The sequence below is a fragment of the Heptranchias perlo genome, chromosome 36 (assembly GCF_035084215.1).
Source record: "Heptranchias perlo isolate sHepPer1 chromosome 36, sHepPer1.hap1, whole genome shotgun sequence".
Classification (NCBI taxonomy): Eukaryota; Metazoa; Chordata; class Chondrichthyes; order Hexanchiformes; family Hexanchidae; genus Heptranchias; species Heptranchias perlo.
The window spans coordinates 10865599-10884991 of record NC_090360.1 but is presented as its reverse complement, the minus strand read 5'-3'; the positions used below and the strand labels follow the sequence as shown (position 1 = coordinate 10884991).

The following is a 19393-nucleotide window of genomic DNA, read 5'->3' as shown; positions in this document are numbered from 1 at the left end:
AGAATATAACCCCCTAATGTCTTCCCATTACATCATCCAAGGGCAGAGTTGCAGAATTACTGCTCATTCCCAACAGTATTAATTATAAAAGTGCAATTCAAAACATCAGCCTTATCACAGCTCCAGTTTTTGGGTTTGTTGCTCTTGGAGTCTTATTTTCAGTTTGGCTGGACTCCAACTGTGTGCTTTCAAGCCAATCAAGAATTTTTTTCATCTGCCTCACATTTGGCAGAAGACTTGCATTTTCTGTATATAGTGCCTTTTTGCATTTCTAAGAAATGTCCTGTATACAATGAATTACTTTGAAGCACAGTAACTATTGTTATGTGGGCAAACATGGCAGCCATTATGTGCACAGACACAGATGAGATTAATTTGTTATTGTGGTGTTGGTTGAGAGAGGAATCGTTGCAGGATATTGGGAGCCTCCTGCTCTTCTTCGAATTATCCCATGAGATATTTTATGTCCACCTGAACAGACAGATGGGGCCTCAATTTAACGTCTCATCCAAAAGCCAGTATCCTTTGACAATGCAACACTCCTTCAGTACTGTACTAAACTGTCAAGTCCTGACTTAATATCACAATAGGGGGCTGGTTATAAGTGAATTGTTACAAATTATTTTAACTTTGTTATGTATCAGAGTCTTAAAATGTATTTGAAATAAGGATGATGAAAAAAATTAAAAACTGAATGAAAACAGTTTATGCTACCACTTTTGTGGCTTCCATTGTTCAATATAATAAACACCGAACAAACTTGCCTTTATATATCGCACTCATGGCCTCAGAATATCCTAAAGCGCTCCACAGCCAATTCGTTACTTTTGTAGTGTAGTCACTGTTGTAACATGGGGAAACTTGGCACACAGCAAGATCTCACAAGCAGCAATGAGATAGCTGACCAGATAATCTGTTTTAGTGATGTTGATTGGAGGATAATTATTGTCCAGAACTGCCCTGCTCTTATTTGAAACGTACCATGGGATCTTTTATGTCCACCTGAGAGAGCAGACGGGGCCACAGTTTAACGTCTCATAAAAGACTGCACCTCCAACAGTGCAGCACTCCCTCAGTACTGAACTGGAGTGTCAGCCTAGATTATGTGCTCAAGTCTCTGGAGTGGGACTTGAACCCTGAACTTCTGACTCAGAAGTGACAGCACTACCAACTGAGCCAAGGCTGACACCATAAGTAGCAAAGAGAGTCATTGCACAAGAAATAACTCTCAAGTTTTCCCTTTGTACAATTTGTACTTTGAGAGAAATCTGTTACAAATATACATGGTTCATTTATTTGAAGAATGTCATATATTTCTCCTGCCAACAAAAGTGCATTAGCATGCTTTATTGATTTTTTTTCTCATTAATTTTCTACTTCCTCTTCTTCCCTGAAGGCTTTGACTTCTTGCTGTTATACGTCTCTTGGTTCTTCACCCCAGTGGTCAATATTCATGTGTGAACCTTGACAGTGAGTGTCAGCAGGCTAGTTGACAGTGGGGGAGGGCACCAGAGCAGAATCCAATCCTGTTCTCACCTGACGTTCACAGAGGTACACTTTTACTGGGGGTTGCTGGAATATGATCAGGAGGGCAAACCGTGACTGGGTTTCCTCTCACTGGGCATTAAGGCTGCTTGTAGGACCATGGCTGAGATCAGCTAACTCAGCACAGACTATGCATCAAACCCGGGGCCTTCCTTGTTTATATGCTGCGCAGCATAAACTCAGAGGCACCAAAGGAGCGACAGCATACGTAGCTCTGCATAGTACTTTTGGTCTCACCAGCGAAAAATGCATCAAATTAAGAAGTCCATGCCATTGATGCAAGATGGGCATCAAGGAGTGAAATTCTGAGATTCACGAGCCTGAGAATGCCCAAATTAATTTGGTTTCCTTTTAATATGACACCTGTTTTTGTGCGTCTGCGCTATGGGTCTGGCTTCAAGCCAGCTTATTAACTGACTCAATTACATGAATTATTATTTATGTAACTACTTGAAACGACAGTAAAATGAGATGGAACGCATTTCCATTCTTAATTCCCAAAGTACAAAACTGGCATAAGGCTGAATCACGCTAGATTCATTAGGAGTCTGAGAGGACGTGACATTCAGAAGTTACTTTCCTCAGAAAGATGAGGCAGGTTCATTACTGGACAAGTACCACATTTTTAGGTGTTTTCATTTTTCACTTTTGATATTCTTATTTTGATTTTGTCTGCATGTAACGGATGCTGGCTCGTGAATTTTATTTTAGTGTCAACTGAAAAACAAAAGAACAGCCGTTCAGATTTACAAAATGGAATGTCTACATCTCCAAGGGCACTGAAACTCAACCAGGCTGCAGTGCTCACACGAATGAAGTACAATTGCTTCAAAATTCATCCCTCTGCATCTCATATATAAACATGGGGGCGGGGGAGCAAATACCTGAATGCCATACATCTAAAGTGATTATCTGAGTGATGGATATGGAATTTTAATCCTGTTGATATATACAGTGAAGATTTCCAGTTGTTTCCCTTAACTTGACAGCTGAAGGACTGGATGGCTGAGAGTAGATTACAAGACAAGAATCCAATCAAGGAGTTCAGATGAATTCACAAACTATGAAGGCAAAAGAAGAATGGTTTGTTAGCTGTCTGGATATTGTGACTGGATTATAACTTGTTATCTCTCTGCTACTCATCCAGACTATCCTGACCTCACAGTGCCACATTGGGTAATGACACAGGATCTCAGTGAATGAAACAAAACTTCACTGAACATCAGGTCACGACACAGAATTATGTAGGACCTCACAAAATACTCTCAGATAGTGAATTTCAAAGGAATTCATCAACATCTATATAATAACTAAGTTTCATGTATTTACTATAATTAAGCAGCTGGAAGAGAAATAATTCTCTCATTATCACAAGTTGGATGGGCACTGAGGCTTCACTAGAAGGTTGTTCATTTCTTCTAACCGTATGCAACCGAATAAAATCAATATCTCATTTGCATATAGCTATCTTTCAAATTTGTACAGTATTCTGCTAGGGCTAATGGACATTTCATGCAAGAGGGGCTTGGATATACATGCAAATTAGCTGGTCTGGTAAATCACACCACCTGGCTCTGTTTGCATTAGCTTATCTGTTCCAATTTAGAATCAAAGAGTCAAGCAGTGTGTTATTTTATGATGTACTTGTATGATTACAGCTAATAATCCTGTAAAATAAAGCATTTTTATATCTGTTGCCAATAGTATACAACCAGTATACACAGTAATAAAATCTGACCTGGTAGTGAAGAACTTCTTTCTTAGATGAAAGATTTTCACAAATAACAGGATTGCTAAAGAATGAAAAGAATAACTTGTGTTTATACAATAGTTTTCACATCCTTGGGAAACCTCAAAGCACTTCACAGTCAATTAATTACTTTTTGAAGCGTAACCACTGTTATTTTGTAGGCAAACGTGACAACCAATTTCTGCACGACAAGAGCCTACAAACAGTAAATAAGTGATATTGCATAGGAACAGGAGTAGGCCATTCAGCCCCTCGAGCCTGTTCTGCCATTCAATTAGATCATGGCTGATCTGTATCTTAACTCCATTTACCCGCCTTGGTTCAGAGGTTGTTCGAGGGATGAATTTTGGTGAGCATGCTCTTCTTCAAAGAATACCATGGGATCTTTTACGTTCACCTGAACAGGCAAGTGAGACCTTAGGTTTAACATCTCATTTGAAAGACGGCACTTCCAACAATGCAGCTCACCCTCAGTGTCAGCAGAGATTACGTGCTGGAGTGGGGCTTGAACCTACAACCTTCCGATTCAAAGGTAAGGGTGCTGCCAACTGAGTCAACAAGACACTTAGTTTGAAAGGATGACTGGATAAACAAACTCTGAACAATTCAGTCAGATGATTAAATTTCCAGACATCTTCATCTGACTGAGTTATAGGGGCATTAAAACACCAACCACACTATGTTAGACAGCAGTGGGGCATAAATCCATTCCCACAATGGAGAGGGCGAATGAAGACTACAGTCTTTTGCACAGGTATGAAACGTAACCTCAGTGCACTCCTATGGTCCTCCTCACAGCCCATTTCAGAGCAACAATGGTGGAGACTGGGAGCTGGTTGTCTGACCATTTCCTTGACTACAAACGTTGAGTTTAGATCAAACAAGGAAAGGAGAGGAAAGTTCTGATGACCTGAAACATTAACTCTGTCTCTCTCCCCGCAGATGCTGCCTGACCTGCTGAGTGTTTTCCAGCATTATTTTTTTTATCTCGGATTTCCAGCATCTGCGGTATTATGCTTTTATAGAACGAGAGAAAAGTAGCATAAGAGATGGTCTTGCCTTAAAAACAACTAGTTGACATCATGTTATTGGTTGCAACACAACTAGGCAATACTGATGACTACAAAAGATGTCACTAAAGCTCCTTGACTGTTCCAGGCTTAAAGCACAGTTTCGGCCAAAATTGGGCCTCAGGCCTCATCAGCATATATCTGACGAGCTGCAGACGGGTGTCCAGAGGCAGCTCACCGGTTCTATGAGGAAGAAGTTGCATTGGCTGTGTCCCTCAGGTAGGTCCCGAGAGGGGGGCGAATGGGAGAGGAGCAGCAATGGTCTTCGGGACTGCTGTGGAGCCAGGAGCAAAATTCATTATTCTCCCGGCTCCACATTCAGGTAAGCCTTTTTTAAAAAAACTTACCGTTTCGGAGGTAGCCGGTTAGGCCGCATGTAAACATGGGTATCCTGAAAACAGCAGGCCCAGCGCCAGCTTTGTTCAGGGCAGTCCAATTTCAGGAAGAGGGCCTCAACCAGGTGTTGAGCCTTCTATTTGCATATGCAAAAAGTCTAACATCTGTTTCAGACATGGGCCCCAGATGCTTGTACAGGAGTCTTTACCAATATGGCGGGCGGCAAACTTGAGATGCAGAATGTGCGCGCGTCATGCGCCATTTTGGACACTAAAGCGCCCGTTTTATGCCTGTAAAATAAGCATGGCGTCAATGTATCTCTTGGCCATCATGTCAACTGAATAACCAGAGGACGACTTCAGTGGCTTTCCCACAGTGCGAGTAATCACCGCAAACACAGAAACGAGGCTCAAGCAGAGGCTTAAATTGCCCTGGAGGCAGTGTAGGTCGATACATTCCCAAATTGCCTTCAAGCAAAATGATATCAAGAACAGACAGCCACGAAGGAGTTCAAAGGAGCTGTGTCCTTTGATTGACATTGTGTGCATTTGCCTCAATAATATTTTAATTTCACTGCTAAACAATCTGTCAATCAAAAAAAAAATTCAAAATAAATGAATAAATGCACTTATAACCTAACGCGTTTGAGGGAAAGTACAACTGCGCTGTCAGATGGGAAGGCAGTAGGCGGGAAAAGATAAGATTTTGTCTTAATTGATCAGCTGGCTCAGTGATAAAATTTGAAGTAACAGAGATTGTGCCCAGAGCCCCTCATCACCATTCTGAAAAGAGTGCAGGAAGACCCAAATGACAGATCAACAGACTAGCACCTGGGAACTAAAAACAGAAAATGCTGGATACACTCAGCGACTGTGGAGAGCACAGGCATGTGATCAGTTTGGGTGTATAACCCTTCGTGGAATAAAATACAGATGAACAGCTCTCTTCTGCTCCTTTTTAAATGCTGTGCATCTGTAATTTGTTTCCGGTCATACTGAGGGGTTCGACACCTGAAACGTTTAGTTTGTCTGTTTCTTTCGCTACTGATGCTGCCTGACCTGCTGAGTGTTTTCAGCATTTTCTGTTTCTATTTCAGATTTCCAGCATCTGCAGATTTATGCTTTTTTACTTGGAGGCTGGTGGAGAAAAAAATTCAATTACAAACCAAAGTAGGTTTAAATGTGGAAAAGAAAATGAGCGAAGTGATACACTCTGCATTTTGGTGGAAAGTGCTTATCACAAAGATTACATTGTGATGCCGTGACAGTGAAAAGCAGCGACAACGGGGAGGGCGACTTTGAAATCTCAACTGCCAACGGTCGTGTTTACACTGTGGTCAGGGAAATGCAGCATGTCTTCCAGATTGCTCCAACCTACTCAGGATGTGAATGCAGCTGTAATTCACAATGGTGCTGGAATCCATGCTGGGCCAATCTCCATCCCACCTCTGGGATCTTTCTCTTCATTCTGATTTATGCCCGACTGAGCTGGTTCCAAACCATTTTGTTTTCTCCGACTCAGGCCAGGTATTAATCCACGTTTAGGTCCTTTTGCTTTGCTTGTTTTCAATTGGTGGTCCTGGGTGACCCTGAAGTAAAACCCAAAGTTCAGCTGCCAGCTTCTAATTTTAATAGAAGGATGGATTCAGATCTTATTTTATAGGATTGCAGCAAGTTCTAACAGGAAGGGACGGAAGCATGTGAAGTGAGCAGTGCTGTATTCTGGTGTGGTACAAACTTCAATCGAATTCCACCATAAAAATCCATGGTATAATCCAGCAGCAACTCATTAACTACTCCAAAGCACAGTAAGGTGGTTGCTACACATGCGATTTTTATTATTCATTATGTTTCTCTTCATTTTGTAATAGTAATCATCATCACATGTGGTGCTTAACCTCTATGCTTGACATGATGTTACATTTGTGTGTGGTGTATGTGTTTTCTTGTTGTAGTAGATGTGGAACACTCTGTAACAATTCTCCTTCCAAAACATAATTACTGCTCTTTGTGTAATGTTTTTGGTCTTCAAGTATCTGTTCCATAAGCTATTAGAGGCAAGTATGGTTCTTATTGATCAAAATAGATGCTGGCAAATCAAATGACAGCTGTACATGGTGATTGTATCTGCAGTTTTTAGTTTAGTGTCTTGTTTGTCCAATATATTACTTGGGATTATTGAAGATTGGTTACGGCCCGTTGCCGGGTTGACAACGCGTGCCCCAACCGGGAGGCCTAAGGCCGGCCCGAAATTGGTCTCTGGGCTGGCACCTGTGAGGCTTTACAGGCAGTTTGCACATTTTACTAAGGTGAATATCAGACCGCTTGCCTCGCCAGCAGCGACCCAAAATTAAGTCCCGGGGGGGGGGGGGCGAGGTTGCCGCGGCGATGGGGAGGGGGGCGATCGCGAGTTCTGTGGAGGCGGGGCAGCACTCCACTTTTAATTTAAACTTAACTGTTGGCGGCGGGCGCTGCTTAGGCCACAGTGCCACCGAAGAATCCTGACCGCAGCAGGCCGAGCCCCAGCTCTGCTCATCAGAAACCAATTTCCCAGAAGGGTCCATAAACAGATGTCAGGCCTCTTCACTAACATCTGCAATGATGAATTTAGCAGAGGCCCAAACTCATACGCAGATTGTGTGCGAGCCATCCCACTGCCAGATTTGTTATCGCTGCACCCGTTATATGCCCGAAAATTGGGTGTAATGCATCCCAATTTCTACCCCACTACATTGGGTACACGAGATGTTGCAAATCGAGCACTTCTTCACCAATCTAACAGTCAGTCAGTTCTAAGTCAATTTCTTCAGTCCTAAGTCAGCTATTTCTGTTCGCCCAGGTTGATTTTGAATGGACTGTGCAACATAAGGTACCTGCAACAGAAATAACCCTGTATTGTTTATTACATAACTCTGAGATGTCAATACCCATTAAACAAATCTGTCACCAACTTAGAGCCTTCTTCACAAAGTGTTTACCCAAGTGTAAAGTTTCTCAATATTATTTGGAGATTCTGTTAAATAGGAGTTTCCCCATGACAGAAGTTGGAAGAACAAAACAATCCAGTTTCCCACTGGAGCACGGGAGCAAACCTGACATTTAGTTCTGAACAGGAACAATATCATTCTTCATTTGGTAGCAGGAGCTTATTACAGTGATTACATCACAACGTAAATAAGGAGAAACTGTTTCCACTGGCAGAAGGGTCGGTAACCAGAGGACACAGATGCAAGATAATTGGCAAAAGCACCAGAGGGGAGATGAGGAGAAATTTTTTTATGCAGCGAGTTGTTGTGATCTGGAATGCACTGCCTGAAAGGGCGGTGGAAGCAGATACAATAGTAACTTTCAAAAGGGAATTGGTTAAATACTTGAAAAGGAAAAATTTGCAGGGCTATGGGGAAAGAGCAGGGAGCGGGACTAATTGGATAGCTCTTTCAAAGAGCCGGCATAGGCACAACGGGCCCAATGGCCTCCTTCTGTGCTGTAAGATTTAATGATTCTATGAAGCTGAAAAGCAGTCACAATGGGAAGGTTGACAAGGCAGCATTCTGCAATCATTCCTGTCATCGTCAAGCTAGGTTTTGAACTATTTTTAAAGTCACGTCATTAGAATTCTAGAAATTAAAACTGGACAACTGTCAACAATTCTCATATATCAAAAATGTCAGTATTAAGTACAACCTTTTTAGAACAAAATGTCACTATAATTGTGTGATCAGTGCCAGTGTGAGGGATGTAAAGTTCATTAATTTCCTTGCATTACTACTGCAGTCTCTGGGAAAAGAATTCTTCATCTTCAATCCTGGTTTGTAAAATTGATCCTTACTGACAAAGCTAGGATTGCCTTTAACCTTGAGCTGTACGCATTTTACATTGTAGGGTTAGTGTCTGAAGCATCTCTCATCTGAATGCTAAGCTGTTGATTTCAGTCCCTGCAGGTTTCCAGGAACTCAATTCAGATATAGAGATTGCCACACAGCTTTCAATGTCACACAAAGGTCCCCTATCTGGGCCAGGTGTTGTATCTACAAAATCACATTAGCCCTCAAGTCCCTTATTTATGTTAAACTATTTTCAGTCTTTCTAGTCCAAAGAATTAGATGAATTGTGCTACTGGGAAGAGATGTCATCAGCGATATCATTGTGTGGAAACAAAGCTTTATTTATGATGGACTTGCCAATGAAGCAATCAAGTGATGTTGAGAAATTTCATCACTTCAAAAGCAAATTTTGAAATTATAGATTGCATCTCATCACCTTGGACAGTATAACTGATTACAACTTACAGTATTGTTTCTAATTCTTCCTCTTTTAAAGTCTGTTCCCCTCCCCCCCAAACCCCATGGTGCTCTGTGAGTGAAAGTCACAGGCTAACAATTGCCCTGTGCCCAGTGCTGCTCTGTAAGTAGATGTTGGGAGGCGCACTGCAACAGCTTAGACCCACAAATGAATTTCCCTTTCCGCCCCAAAGGAAAATGCCTTTGATTATCCTGTTGCTGGCCCAGCCAAGACGGAGTGCTCCAAGTGCGGCAAAGTAAGCCTACCCCTCACTATTCCTTGGCACCATTGAGTTGGAGCAGCCAACCTGCTTTGTAACCCACAGATTGATCGGAGTTCACAGGATGTTTAATACCTATGGAGCTGATTGGGTAACATTAACTTGATGGTATGATTTTGGCCACCAACCTACCCTCCACCTGGAAATTTCACCTGGACTTCTCAAACTCAATTGAGAAGCAATTCAAACAGAAATGGCATTTGATCAGTCTATTCTGCACAATCTTTACAATCATATGTGTGATATTCACTACGTATTACTACAATATTTCAATTTAGTTTTCATTAATTATCTAGATATTCCAACCAATGGATCAGTTACAGAAATGACTGATCGGAACAGCCATACAAAAACGCCATTGCTGCATGTGAAATTCAGCTTCCAAAAGTTCCCTTTTATTGAAGCAAACGTTTAAAATATCTTAACAGAGTTGTATTGCCTATTTAAAAAAAAGTGACCACAACTCTTGCATAAAAGGATGAGAAAATAGAAATTGAAGAAGCAATCAGAGCTGTTTCAATTCCTTATTATTACTAGTCGATCTCCCATGGCAGTGGAGATGGGGAGTTTAGACTAAGTGTAGACTTCAGGTGAAGCAGGGTTGTAGTGCAAGGATCAATTGGATCAGAGCACACGTGTATAATTCGGTTTCCATTTTACAGTGATACATCCTTGTATTTCCTTTATAAATTCAAGTATTCACATTTATAATAGAAACTGCAGTGGCCTCAGTAGGGATAGGTATCATTGCAGCATAACCAGTTTGCATAAGGAGTTTCCAATATAAATGTGGACATAGGAATTTATAATGGAAAAAGCTAACAGGAAGTGTTTGCAGACATAATAACTTTAATATATTATAGATTTAGCATACAAATATTTTTACAGCCTTGGTAATTTGTCTGCCATTATTTTGTTGGAAAATTGCAGTGAGATTCCATTAAACTTGTTCCAAAATGTAACCTGGCTTGTGCTGATAATTATATATGAAAAAGTCTTGGTCTAGCCAAATGCTAAGAAATGTTTGGCCCAAAATTCATGAAAATTTATCAGTAAGACTGATGGATTTCTCATCTTCAGCATGATCCTATTTCCCATCTACATGCTGCCCCTTGGTGAAATCATCCGAAAACACGTCAGGTTTCACACGTACGCTGAATACACCCAGCTCCACCTCACCACCACCTCTCTTGATCCCTTCACTGCCCCTGATCTGTCAGACTACTGCTTGTCCGGCTGGATCAGCAGCAATGTCCTCCAATTAAACACTGGGAAGACCGAAGCTATTGTCTTCGGCCCCGTAACTCTCTCTCCTCCTTTAAGACGCTCCTTAAAACCTACCTCTTTGACCAAGCGGTCAATCTGTCCTAATATCTCCTTATGTGGCTCAGTAATAACGCTTGTGAAGTGTCTTGGGACATTTTACTACATTAAAGGCACTATGTAAATGCAAGTTGTTGTTGTTGTGATCAATCTTCCTCCGCCAGGCAATGCCTGACACCCAAGTAGTGGTGATGAAAATCTACCCCATTATCTGTTTTACAAAATTCCTTTTGTCAATTAAAAACTGTATGGCACAGAACTGCTTTGCTACTTCAATAAAACTGGCTGTTTGAAAAATAATATTTCTGGAATAATGGCTAATTGGCAATAGTCCAATCAAGAAATTTATACAGAGAATAACAGGTGTCCAAGATTCAGTTACAAGGCTGTAATTTAATCAATGATTATAAATGGTTTATACAGAGAATAGCAGCTCCCTTGGGAGTGATTACAGGGCTGTAATCAAATCAATCAGTTCAGACACCACCATATTCCACAAAGGTGAAGTTTACATCAAGTTACATCAAAACTACAGCACCAAAACAGGCCATTCAGCCCAACGGGTCTATGCCGGTGTTTTTGCTACATATGAGCCTCCTCCCTCCCTACTTCATCAAAACTTATCAGCATATCCTTCTATTCCTTTCTCGCTCATGTGTTTATCTTGCTTCTCCTTAAATCCATCTATGCTATTTGCTTCAACCACTCCTTGTGATAGCACGTTCCACATTCTTACCACGCTTTGGGTAAAGAAGTTTCTCCTGAAATCCCTATTGGATTTATTAGCGACTATTTTATATTTAGGACCTCTAGTTTTGGACTCCCCCACAAGTGGAAACATTTTCTCTACGTCTACCCTATCATTATCTTAAAGACCTCGATCAGGTCACCCTTCAGCCTCCTCTTTTCTAGAGAAAAGAGTCTCAGCCTGTTCAGTCTTTCCTGATAGGGATATCCTCTCAGTTCTGGTATCATCCTTGTGAATCTTTTTTGCACCCTCTCCAATGCCTCTATATCCTTTCTATAACATGGAGACCAGAACTGTGCATAATACTCCAAGTGTGGTCTAACCAAGGTTCTATACAAGTTTAACATAATTTCTTCGCTTTTCAATTCTATCCCAGTGCTTGATTTGTCTTTTTCATTACCTTATTAACCTGCTTCACTGCTTTTAGTGATTTGTATATCTGTGCCCCTAGATCCCTTTGCTCCTCTATCCCATTTAAACTATTATTCAAGCAGTATGTGGCCTTCTTATTCTTCCTACCAAAATGCACCACCTCACACTTATCTATATTGAAATTCATTTGCCAATTACATGCCCATTCTGCAAGTTTATTAATGTCCTCTTGCATTTAAATGGTTTATTGATGGCCAGCTTTGAACTCAGTCCCCAGCAACTGTATGAAACAAGAGATTTTTGGAATGAACTACATTTTCAGGGAGGTACCTTTTTGGGTGATATTTATGAGTAATGGAGGCTAACACAAAGCGTTTGGGCAGGACTTTGTCTTTACCACCTTGGTGCAAAACATCTCCTGGACGGAGCAGAGAGAGAAAGATCAGTCTGGGAGGATGGTATGCTCGATAGGTCCGCCCGATTTTCCTTCCATTAATTTAATGGTGGGCCCTATTAGGGACATGCGATCCTCCCCTGCCTGATTTTCCTCTCTGTGCTGCACTCAGGTGATACTTTACACCAGGGGCATAAAGATGAAATAGTACCCCACTACGTAATTCGGATGTAAGGGCTGCTTTTCCAAATGCATGAAACCTTATCCACTGGGAGTACACATCAGGAATTCACAGACACATCTCCCTGCAATTTTTGGAACCCACAGTTGGAAAGTTGGTCCAATAATCTTATCGACGACTGATCCCCTGACCATGTCTCTCCAGGGCAGACTCAGGAAGCGGACAGGTTTTGAGGATAAATGTGACCTATCACTTCTGGTACTGAACGTTAGAGAATATTTATTCCGTCTCACTGTTACATCAAGCAAGTCTGCATTATTACACTTGTGTATATGGAAGTAACTGTGAAGCAATTGCTGTATCTTAGTCAAATCAAGTGCCATTTCCAGCACAACACATACTTGCGGTCAATGGATGCTATTGTAAACGTAATGTATCAAAATAACATGAAATGTTTTTCATGATATAATGATATAAACATTGCCACTGACTTTGAATGGCACAACATTAAAGGGGATTCATCTATAAACAACAGAATAGAAAGCAATCAGCACCAAAAATTCACACAAATGCAAATGCCCATTAAAATGCAACAAGAAGCAAACTCAAGAAACTAAGCATTTCCCCAGATTTTCAATAGTCAGTAGTTTACCTTCACTTCAGGTCTCTTCACTACACAGTTTAATGGGTTCACATGACTACCACATCTATGCTTCACAGTTAACAGGTCATATGTTTGAGCCTTGAGCTCTACGATATTCACACCTTAAACATAACTGCATTGAGTTTGAACACTCTTTGGATACACTATTAGGGTCAATGTCAAAGTACAAGCACATGAGGCTGTGAAAAACCTCCTACAAATGTGTCACCCACTTACAATCATTCGGCCTGTTAGTTAATTGCCATCATTCCCATTGAGCAGCAATGGCCAACCCAATTTTGTGGATATTGAGAGCATTGTGGCAAAATGGAGAGAATTAGAGACAACGGGGGAAGCTTTCCACTGTTAGCTATTTGTAGTGAAATTGTAAACATTCTTTGTAGGGTAAAGAGGAAATCTTTGCCAAATCTTAGCATGAGAAAAAGGCGGGAAAGACTTTCTTTTTTTAAAAATTCATTCATGGGATGTGGGCATCGCTGGCGAGGCCAGCATTTATTGCCCATCCCTAATTGCCCTTGAGAAGATGGTGGTGAGCCGCCTTCTTGAACCGCTGCAGTCCGTGTGGTGACGGTTCTCCCACTGTGCTGTTAGATTGAATCATGATTATCAAAAGTAATTCGTGTTAAGAAATGAACGTAACATGCAGGATTCTTCAAAGACAAACTGGATCAGTTGGGGCACTCTCAATCCTAGGTCAGAAGGTTATAGGTCAAGGCCCACTGCAGAACTTGAGCATGTATTCTAGACTGACATTTCACTGCAGTCCTGACTGAGTGCTGCATTGTCAAAGATGCCACCTTTTGAATGAGATGTTAAACCTTGTCTGCCTGTTTAGGTGGATGTAAAAGACCCGATGGCATTACTGCAGGATGAGTATATACGTGCATAATTTGTTTTACTTTCTTCAAGCCATGGAGCATGTATCACAACAGCACAGGGTCTACCCAGATTTGATGATGTGGAGATGCCGGTGATGGACTGGGGTTGACAATTGTAAACAATTTTACAACACCAAGTTATAGTCCAGCAATTTTATTTTAAATTCACAAGCTTTCGGAGACTTCCTCCTTCCTCAGGTAAATGTCCAGATTTGATAGTCAAGGATTGAACCAGAATAATGTGTGGTACAATCAACATGCCTCTATCAGACATTCCTTGGCTCACTACATGGGTCATCTATCTACCGAAGAACAGCCACATGCTGCATACTTCGACAGTTGTTTCTACTGGCAGACAGAATGACCAGCCTTAATTGGTACAATGCAATGAGTTGCCCTTGGGCTTAAAGCTCATGTTCATTCAATGCAAATGCTTAAAACCCAAGAATCAAAATTGACATGCAAATAAAAGCATGCTTTTAGTCAGTCTGTCAATCTTGAGGGCAACAAAGAAATAAAATAATCCAGCAACATGACCTCGAGGGAGAAGCTAAAATTTTGCAATGTCAACCAGTTGAAAAGCAATTCCTTATTTCAGACCACCTGATTCCAGCTCCAAGCTAAAAAGATATTGATGTTTTTGAGTGAGGAACTTGCTTAAAATGGGCAAATTCATTGAGAATTCTCGCCCATAGTCATCTGACTGCATCTATCAATCTTACCACTAGCTGCTACTTTTGTGTGCTGTCAGACACATATAAGACACTTTAAGTAAATTGAGCTCATCTAATTGACTTTGCGTAATCAAGAGAAGAATAACGATAGTACCATGTGAGTTGATACAACAGGAAACAAGTATTTAATTCAAAAAGCTACGAGAGGAATGGAGCAATAAATGTTACAAAATGCAATCAGAGGTGATGAAGACACACATAAATGCATTGCGCTAATACTAATTAATCTTTTAAAATGAACAGGTTCATTGCAGTGCAGGGATTTCCACTTGCAAGTGAGTGTAGCCTCTAATAGAAGCAGAGTTGTTTATTTTGTTGTTTTGTGCTATGAAGAGTGAGGGATATAAATGCACCTCACTGGAAGACTGTATTCTGTTAATTTATGTATTCTACGTAAAATAATCTTGTTTGTTGGCTTTCCGCTAGAATGCTTTTCAACGTACCTTCTGAAAAGACTAGAAATTCACATAGCAACACATAAGAGATCATAATATCCAGTACATGCAACAAGGGGCCTGTTGTTCCGATTCCAAGGTCATGCCATCTTTAACTAGATATTGAGCAGTAAAGTTAGACTCCAGATCATAGGCACACAAAGACCGCTTCCCGAAGTGATTGCTAAGAGAATATCTAGTGCCTGTGCGTTTATAACAAGGAATCTATTTTAATGCCAGAGGAAGCTATTACCTTTGTTTTGTACCATAGCTAGTAATTCAGGTGATTTGAAATCCCCTCCCCCTATAGTAAATGTGTTAGTGTTAAATTTATAGCCAGTTCGTGTATTCCCCTTTAGCGCTGTATCAAAATTTGGCCCCTAAGTGTTAAAACTTCACTTCTTCACACACAATGACTGAATGGTGTTGACACCAATGTAGAAATACAGTGGATAATGTGAAAATATCAATATATTGAAATGATTTTACCAAGTGATAATCTGAAACTATTCAAATGATGTGCACTGACTACTGGCCATTCTGCTCATTCATGTGCTTGGCTGACCTTAGTGGTTCATCACTATTGTGACAGCTGTGATGCAAGTTAACTAAATTGCCTGCATGTAAAACAAGAAGCAGATATCCCATTATCCAATGGCCCCATCGTGTCAGTTTAAATATAAAACAGCACTTTTAAATGTGACCTGTTTTCAAATGATGCATCATTTGATATCATAATCTTCCACAAAAGTGTAGGTTTTCTATATTAACTAAGATGCTGTGACTGGTACAAAAGTACACGAACAATATTTGATGAAAGAAAGTTTTTGCGTCAGTCTTTGTGGCACCAAATTTTTTGGCACGTTACTGTAGTTTGGTACTAATTTTAATAGGGCCGTATATGTTTTCACTATAGCCTGGAGTTTCTAAGCCACCTGATTGGCTCCAGAGCACGAGAGAGAGAGAGAGAGAGAGAGACTCACACAGGCTATCCTCTGACCCCTCCTTCAACACTGTGTTACAAAGGATTGGTCAGCCAAGCTGCCAATCAAAGTTACCACTTTGAATAAACCTTACCGCCCCCCCCCCCCACCGCCAGGTGGCAATTCACAGTAGCTGTATTGTCTGTCCAAATAAGTCCCCCACTAGACATTTTGAATGAAAATCCTTTCTAGCATCAGGATATGAACTTCTCAGAGATGTGTTTAATGACTTCCTATTGTCTCAATGATGCAGTATGCAAAAGTAAACCATTTATGATGGCTACAAGGGTATTCATCCAAGGCCCAATCTAAACAACATTCTAAGTGGCCTCTAAAGATCACCTCTGGAGATCTTGCCCCCACAGCCTCCAGCCTCATAGTCCCCCAACCCCACACAGCCCACTTCTACCTCCTTCCCAAGATCCAAAAACAGGACTGCCCTATTTCAGACTGTTCTTGCCCCACGGAACCTATTTCCTCCTATCTCGACTCTTTTTTCTCCCCTTGTCCAGTCTCTTCCGACCGACATCCGCGACTTTTCGAACGCCCTCCGCCACTTTAACAGTTTCCACTTCCCCGGCCCTAACCGTCTCCTTTTCATCATGGACGTCCAGTCGCTCTACACCTCCATCCCTCACCAGGACGGCCAGCAGGCCATCTGCTTCTTTCTTGAACGGCCCAACCAGTTCCCATCCATCACCACCCTCCTCCGCCTGGCTGAACTTGTTCGTTGAACAACTTCTCCTTTGACTCCTCTCACTTCCTCCAAATAAAAGGTGTCGCTATGGGAACCCGTATGGGTGTCAGCCATGCCTGCCTTCTTGCGGGATACGTGGAACATTTTTTCTTCCAGTCTTACTCAGGTCCCCTCCCTCACCTCTTTTTCCTGTACATTGATGCCTCTATCGGTGTCGTTTCCTACTCTCGCCCCGAACTGGAAAATTTCCACCCTTCCCTCACCTTCACATGGTCCACCTCTGACTCTTCCCGTCCCTTCTTCGACTTCTCTATCTCCATTTCTGGGGATAGGCTGTCAACCAATAAGCTTCCTCCTTCGTCAGGTGAACCACACCGTTCACCTGACGAAGGAGGAAGCCTCCGAAAGCTTGTGGAATTTAAAATAAATTTGTTGGACTATAACTTGGTGTTGTAAAATTGTTTACAATCTTTCAATTTAGTTTACTGTATTCCCTACCCACAACATGGTCTCCTCTACACTGGGGAGACCAAACACAGATTGGGCGACCGCTTTGCTGAACACCTCCGCTCTGTCCGCAAGCGTGACCCTGACCTGCCGGTCGCTTGCCACTTTATTTCCCTGTCCCACTCCTGCTCTGACCTCTGTGTCTTCGGCGTCTTACACTGTTCCAATAAAGCTCAAAGAACAGCACCTCATCTTTCATTTAGGCACTTTACAACCTTCTGGACTCAACATTGATTTCAATAACTTCAGATCATAACCATTTTTTCAGTCAGCTTGTGCTGGTAATGGTTCTGCTGTTGCCATTCACAGCTACTGCTGGCCAATCTTTTGTTTCTTAACTTGACCCATTACCACCCTCCTTGCCTCGCACCATCATCCCTTTCGTCATTTAATCACTTTTTCCCTCTACCCAATCACAGACATTCCCTATTGTTCTTTCCTCCTCTTACCCTCCCTCCCCCTCTTTCCCTGGAACAAAATTCATACTAGTACAGAGGAAGATCACAAAGGACTAGCTATTAGAGAAAGAAAAGCTGAAAATGAAAGAACATATTGATATTAATCGCAAGCCGATGAAAGGAATTTTCTCCACCCACTGCAGCCTCTGCTCAATAACCTTTGACTTCCCACCCCCCAAAAGAGATATATTCCACTTCCCTTTTTGCTACTCTTTGTTTTATAGCAAGTTCACCTGATGTTCAGTTTCCCTTTCACAAAGATTGGCTAGAGTTTCTGAACCATTCACTGTCTAAATAGTGGGAGACAGCCTGTGCTTACCCACAAAGATTTATGTGGATGTGACAAACTGATAGAATGTTCAAGAATGATCTCTTGAGCTAAATCAAACCAAAAGCTCTTTTGACAGGAACTTAGCATGAAGCCAAAATATTACTCTACCCGAATGCAACATCATGTAATGATAGTCAGTACCCAAAGCACTAATTCTTCAAGCTGAGACCAAAACCTTCAAATACTTGTCTTCCAGTTCAGGGGACATTACTATAGAATGCTGAAGGCTGTTTAATTTGGTTTAAAGAATAGAGTTCTGACAGGGATTGGGTCTTTCAGACCTCTTTCATAAATCTGAGCACCAAAGGATATTTGTATTCTGAGGCATCGCTATCAGATTGGGAATTGGAAATGCAACTACAATATACACCAAATACTAGTCATGAAATGTAGGGTTGATGCACCAATGTCTGAGATTCATTAGAGTAATACACTGGTGCTTGTACAGACATTATCTTGATCAAGACTGATCTTGATCAAGATTGAGATTTTCAGTCAAAATGTTCAGTTTGTTTTCCTAGGCCTTCCATTATATTGGCTTTTAAAGTTGACTATGTTTTGCTTTCCGCCCAGTAGGAATTATTTTCCCTTCATCAAATGGTGTTTGGAAGAGATAATTCCTGAGATAAACCTAATGTTGCTGCTTGAGTAATCTTAGGTTGACAATTATGCCCAGTTTTAGCAGCCAAAGTTGTTTTGACCTTCACACAATGCTAAGAACCAAGTATTGCTTTTGACTGTTGGTGTTGGAATAAATCTTCCTGCAACTAAAGTAAATTCGAAACCAAGGAGTTAGCATAAATTCACAATGTTTACTATTTCATCTAAAAATTAGCTGAAAAAATTCATTCTTCTGCCCTCAGCATAAAAACAGATCTGGCACTGTACACACAGTCACCTCTTTCTCTCTCATGTTCACAAAACAGGTGCGAATGCTGGAAGAGAATGGGCACTACATTGGGGTCAAAGCAGTACAGAGCTTCCTATCAACTGAAACTTGGCCCATTGTGCATACTATGAATGAGATAGCTGTCACAGAACCAACAAGTAGAATGTTTCTCATGGTATAACCCACCAGACATCATACGTGATGTCGACCATGCTCTATTGCCCACTCCAAAAGATGGTAAATATCAGTTACATTCAGGTTAACCTAATAGTCAAACATATTTATAAGCAAAATAATTACACAGATGCAGAAAAACATAGCAAGACACTGATGGTACAAATTCTTAGAAAACAAAAAGGATTGAATCAGTCCACAAGAGTTTAAATATTTTCTTCAGAACAAAATTCTTGTACAGTCTGCTGATCTGCGTGACCTTTACAGAAACCATTTTTTCATAGGTTTCCTGACATAATATTTGTCTGTGGGTGAAGCTATATTCCTGCTACTGTATGGAGTCAAGGCATCAATTACAGGAACTG

General features: G+C 41.2%; 1 protein-coding gene across 6 annotated transcripts in view; it reads right to left on the bottom strand.

The window, feature by feature from the left end:
• Positions 1-19393, bottom strand: part of kcnma1a (potassium large conductance calcium-activated channel, subfamily M, alpha member 1a) — a 692064-nt gene that overhangs the window by 569909 nt on the left and 102762 nt on the right. Inside the window, exon 1 of one of the 6 annotated variants that reach the window (XM_067972545.1) lies at positions 3284-3334. The exons of the other annotated variants lie outside the window; for them this stretch is intronic. The gene's annotated coding sequence lies outside the window, so the exon portion shown is untranslated. Of the gene's footprint in view, positions 1-3283; positions 3335-19393 lie in introns of those variants that run through there. 6 annotated transcript variants of the gene reach the window in all.